Genomic DNA, 6,000 nt, shown 5'->3' on the forward strand with positions numbered 1-6,000 from the left:
CATTTCCTACTCCCTCTCCCATCCGATTCACATCAAGATTCATTTTCAATTATCTTTTTATACAGAAGATCAACTTAGTATATACTAAGTAAAGCAGTTTGCACCCACACAGATACACAAAGTGTAAAGTACTGTTTAAGTACTAGTTATACCGTTAATTCACATAGTACAACACATTAAGGACAGATATCCTACATGGGGAGAAAGTGCACAGTGACTCCTGTTGTTGATTTAACAATTGACACTCTTGTTTATGGCGTCAAAATCACCCGAGGCTCTTGTCATGAGTTGCCAAGGCTATGGAAGCCTTTTGAATTCACCGACTCCAATCTTATTTAGACAAGGTCATAGTCAAAGTGGAAGTTCTCTCCTCCCTTCAGAGAAAGGTACCTCCTTCTTTGATGGCCCGTTCTTTCTGCCAGGATCTCACTCACAGAGATCTTTAATTTAGGTCGCTTTTTTGTTGTTTTTTTTTTTTTGTTTCTTTTTGCAACAGTGTCTTGGTTTTCCATGCCTGAAATACTTTCATGGGCTTTTCAGCCAGATCTGAATGCCTTAAGGGCTGATTCTGAGGCCAGAGTGCTGTTTAGGACATCTGCCATTCTATGAGTCTGCTGTGTATCCCAATTCCCATGTTGGATCATTCTCTCCTTAATTCTATCAGTTAGTATTAGCAGACACTAGTCTTGTTTATGTGATCCCTTTGACTCTTAGACCTATCATTATGATCAATTGTGAGCAGAAATTGATCACTTGGACTAGTGAGATGGCATTGGTACATGCCACCTTGATGGGATTGAATTGGAATCCCCTGGCACGTTTCTAACTCTACTGTTTGGGGCAAGTCTGATTGAAAGCTCAGGTTTCTAAACTAGAGGTAGATTACCTGGGATATGTTCTAACTCCAGGGAAGTGTGTTCTTTCAGTCAATAGAAAGGAAGCTATTCTCTCTCTCTCTCTCTCTCTCTCTCTCTCTCTCTCTATATATATATATATATATATATATATATATATTAAGGCAGCTAAGGCTATTTCTGGGAATGGCAAGATCCTGTGGAATTTGGATTCCAAGCTTTTGTATGAAGTTTTAAAAAGCTCTGATGCAGACACTGTGCTGGATAGGGAAGCTACAATAGCTGTCCCAAAGAATTAAGGCACTTCTAACAGAAGCTCCAACATCGGGAATCACTGATGGCAGGATTTTATGGAATATGGATTCCAGGATTTAGATTCTAAGATTTGTATGTGCTTTAAAAGACCCTGACACAGACACACTGTGCTTGACAGGGGAGCTACCAAAGGTGTTCCAAAGAATTAAAGAGCTTTTAACAAAGGCTCCAATATTAGGAATTCCTGAACAAGCCATTCACAGAGAGATCCTCTTCAGATCAGTTGCAGCTTAAATGGAAGTGACCTTACCAGGTGCTACTGAGCATGAATACCTCAGTGAAATTAGGATTCAACTTCTACCTCTTGAATCTCCACAGGTGAATCCAAAAGATACGTCTGCCTATTCCTGTGAGCCAATCAAAGATCTTAAATACCTCTTCAAAAAGATAAGTAAAGCTTTTGCCTTAGTCATGCCAAAAATGCTATACTTTAAGGCAGACATAGTGTACATACCTCTCCTTTTGATCCTTTCTGGGAACTGTTACTGGCAGAAAAACTCCTTAGTGAGTTCTTCAGTGACAATGAGTGAAAGTCTGAATGAGTCATATGAAGCTGATTTTAGAAACCTGACCATAGCTCTGGGTAATTTGGCTTACGCTTCAGGCCAGCTTCTATGGGAAGCCAAGATATCTCTTCTTTCCTTACAATGGTGCTTCCTATTCTTTTGAAAACCATGGTACAAGCAGAAAATAATATTTTAAATAGAGCCATGGTCAAAGGGCTTGTTACTTATAGCCAGAAATTTCTGGCTCAGGGCTCTAGCCAATGTTGGAATTGTCCAGGACACTCCACTTTATGAGTTGAGATCAGTATCTTTCCCCATTTGCAACCCATTTGTGCCTTAACACATCCATTGCTAGTCTTTTATGTTCTAGGACTTCTCTTGCGAAAGACCCTGTGAACCTCTTCCATGTCCCCAGGGGAGAACTGGTACTTACTCGAGATGCCTTTGATGTGGACATGAGCCAGATACCCAGAGCTTTCCTTACTCTGGATCACTATTCCATATGAGACTGCTCAGAACATGTATGGAAACAGAAAGTAGTGTCTTACTAGCTTCTTTACTGCCTTAGTTTCTGTCTTTCTGTTTTTACTTCATGCTTCTGTCTTCTCTTTCTCCATATGTGTTTTCTTCATCCAGAGGAACACATGATTTCTATTATATGTAGGGCAATATAAATAGCCATAATGAAGTCATTATTTGCAATAAAAAATGGGTGAAGCAAAACGATATGTAAGCATTTTATAAAATGGTATCTAACAACTTAATTTATGCTAGCTTTATACTTATTAAGTGCTTTGTTTTCCAAGTCTGTGGATACGATTTTCGTTCTTCATAGTTATACAAATTCTCTGTACACATCTCAGAAAAATTTCTTGAGTTATATATATGTAAACCTATGTCTAATTTGCAAACAACCTTTATTTAAACTAATTTTATAATGAACCAGCAGTGGGAGTTTGGTATGGTGGTTAAAACACTCCTCCTTATTGGAGTACCTGCGTTTCACCCCCAGGTCTGTTCCCGTTTCCAGCTTCCTGCTAATGTACACTCAGAGAAGTAGCAGATGATGGCTCAAGTGGAGATCTGGATTTACTTCCTGGATGCTGGCTTTGACCTGGCCCAGCCCCAGCTGTTGTGGGCATTTGGAGCATGAACTAGAAGATGGATGGAGAATCTCTCTGCCTTCCAACTAAATAATTTAATAAGTTTCAAGTAAATAAATAATTTAAAATTGTTGAACCAATAATATATCTACCTGAGGAGTGTTGTGAAAGATTATTGGGATATATGTACACCTAAAAGTTTAGTTGATTCAATGTTATATCCCTGCATGGTAAGATAAATATGTAGAGAGTACAATGGCTTACTATGAAAGCATTAATTCCTGCAAGGATTAGATTATAATTGAACAATATAATCATGTAAGGACTTAGATTGAGGCAACTACAATGGCTTGATCCGTGCTACTCAGAGTCCTGCCTCTGGTGGTAGCTGATGGACTGCTGTACGGATGTCAGTAGGCAGCAGCCAAGCAGAATGGTGTTTAATGAGGCGAGGCCATAGGAAAAGGTAAGGGTTGTGACCCCATCATAAAACTTTATGAGGCTGTAACAACTTCTAATCCTAAACAGTCAGAAGTGAGTTAGCAACCCCCAAATCATTAAAGGCAACAGGATCCAGTCATGATTCTCCAATTTCTTTAACGAGGTGATTCTGTAACCACATACTTCAGTATATGATGCTGAGATTCCTATGTGAAGAGCGATATTTTTACAGAAACAAGCAATCGTGTTGCCTATAATGTGTTTTTATTTAACAGATTGGTAAAAAAGTAAGTAAGGGAGGAGATGTATTGTAAAATGGGTAAAAGCACATTTAATGTGGAATGATATTTAAGGCAACTGGGACAGAGAATGTAAAACAGAATTTAAGTATTTGTATGAGTATAAATTCTGGAGCTTTCTTCAAGCTGCGTACACATATTTCTCAGCAAAATTATTTCTAAGTATTGTGTTTTTTGATAACTACTCAGAATTGTTAACTTATATCTAGTGGTTAATACTATATATTATTTTTATCCTGCACTTAGCACATTACTAATTATTTCTGAGAATTTTCCATTAATTCTCTTGCTTTTCTAAATAAGCCATCTAAGATTGTGATTAGCATTATTTTTAATATTACGCTATTATTAAACATTAGTTGTTTATAATGTATGTCCTTGCCAATGATTTCTTCCTATAAGATTCCAAACAAAATCCACATACTGCATTTGGTATAGTTTGTATCATTCCCCTCTGTTTTCCTGACACTTATTGGTGGAATAAATTGGATCCTTTGTTGTATTGAATGTCTCACAGTCTGTATTTGGTTACTGTATTCTCATGGAATTATTTTGCATGCTTCCCCTTCTCCATATCCTGCAAATCAGAGGGTAGGTCCAAAATATTGATTGAATTCAGTTTTTAAATTATTTGGCAAGGATACTTCATAAGTGGTGCTGTATACTTTCAAGTGCATCGCATTAGGAGTAATGTCATGTCCTGTCTCAGGTTTACTCATGTTAAAATGACCAGTGGTTTCAGGTGATGTCAGATTGATTCATTCATTAAAAAAATTAGATCAACTTTTAACCTAATCCTTTTAAGCAGCCATTGATGATCATTGCCAAGGTCCATTATTTCCTTAAGTAATCTTAAAATGATAATTTCTCTAATTCTATTGTTCTTTTATCCTTATTCATTGTGAGTTTTCTATAAAGAACTTTCCTTCCTCAAATGCTTATTTGTCTAGACAAAAACTGTAACAGAAAGATAGGATAAGTACTTGGTTCAATTTGAGAATAATTAGTGAATGTCTAGCAGTCTCTAAAAGTGACACATAAACTGTATTTTCACAGAATATGGAATATATATATACACATATATAACTATTTTTCACCCACTTTGATTTATTGCAATATTTTATTTTTACTTTTTTTTTTTTTTTTTGACAGGCAGAGTTAGACAGTGAGAGAGAGAGAGACAGAAAGGTCTTCCTTTTCTGTTGGTTCACCCCCCAAATGGCTGCTATGGCCGATGTGCTGCACCCGGTGCGCTGTGCTGATCTGAAGCCAGGAGCCAGGCTCCTCCTCCTGGTCTCCCATGCGGTGCAGGGCCCAAGCACTTGGGCCATCCTCCACTGCACTCCCGGACCACAGCAGAAAGCTGGACTGGAAGATGAGCAACCGGGACAGAATCTGGTGCCCTGACCGGGACTAGAACCCGGGGTGCTGGTACCACAGGCGGAGGATTAGCCAAGTAAGCTGCGGCACCAGCCTACTTTTGTGTTTAATCATGAAAACTTTCATTTATTTCTGAAATAATAGTTTTGGCTGCTTTCCTTAAGAGTGGTTTGGGGACAGCATTTTGCCTAGTGGTTATGCCTGTGTCCCATATAGGAGCAGTGGGTTCAATACCTGACTCTCTTTCTGACTGCAGTTTCCTGCTAATGTAGACCCTGGGAGGCATCAGTGATAACTCAAATGATTTGGCTCCTGCTCCCCACTTGGGTGACCTGGATTGACTTTCTGACTCCTAGCTTCCACTCTAGCCCAACCCCAATCATTGCAGGCATCTGGGAAGTCAACTAGTGTTTTCGAGTCCTGTCCCCGCCTCTCAAATAAATAAATTTTTAAGGAAATATTTTTGTGTTGACACTGTGGCATAGTGGGTAAAGCCACTGACAACAGTGCCGGAAATGCCTTATGGGCACTGGTTCAAGTCCCGGCTGCTCCACTTCCTGTCCAACTCCCTGCCAATGGCCTGGGAAAGCAGTGGAAAATGGCTCAAGTCCTTGGGCCCCTGCATCCCTCCTAGGAAACCTGGAAGAAGGTCTTGGTTCCTGGCTTTGGATTGGCTCAGCTCTGGTCATTGCAGCCATTTGGGGAGTGAACCAGTGGATGGATGAACTTTCTCTCTCTCTCTGGCTCTACCTCTCTCTCTCTTTCTGTCTCCCTCTCTCTGTGTGTGTCTCTCTCTCTGTAATGCTGCCTCTCAAATAAATAAATACATCTTTAAAAAAGGAAAATATTTTGAAGCATTTTTATTTATTGTTTTTGCTTCATGTATATAATTATTATTTCTTTTTCTGGAGATAAGGAATTTGCCACTTTTTTCATCCTCTCTTCCTACTCTGGGATTCTAAGCTCTCATTTGTTGTTTATATAAAAGTATCAATTAGTGCATATACCCATTTGTAAAACAATCATTTACATTTTTATTTTTATTTCTAGTTACTTTCATGTTTTAGTTCAGTTCTTTCTAGTGTCAGTACCCAATCATAAT

At 38.7% G+C, this 6,000-nt stretch overlaps 1 non-coding gene across 1 annotated transcript; it reads left to right on the forward strand.

Moving 5' to 3' along the window:
• Positions 1-1,487: 1,487 nt before the first annotated feature.
• On the forward strand, positions 1,488-4,030 carry LOC100354620 (uncharacterized). The gene is made up of 2 exons (XR_016237211.1): positions 1,488-2,196; positions 2,688-4,030. It is a non-coding gene; the product is annotated as an uncharacterized LOC100354620 (transcript).
• The last annotated feature ends 1,970 nt before the right edge of the window (positions 4,031-6,000 follow it).

This window comes from Oryctolagus cuniculus, chromosome 7, assembly GCF_051225735.1.
Source record: "Oryctolagus cuniculus isolate XC-2025 breed Fujian yellow rabbit chromosome 7, ASM5122573v1, whole genome shotgun sequence".
Taxonomy (NCBI): domain Eukaryota; kingdom Metazoa; phylum Chordata; class Mammalia; order Lagomorpha; family Leporidae; genus Oryctolagus; species Oryctolagus cuniculus.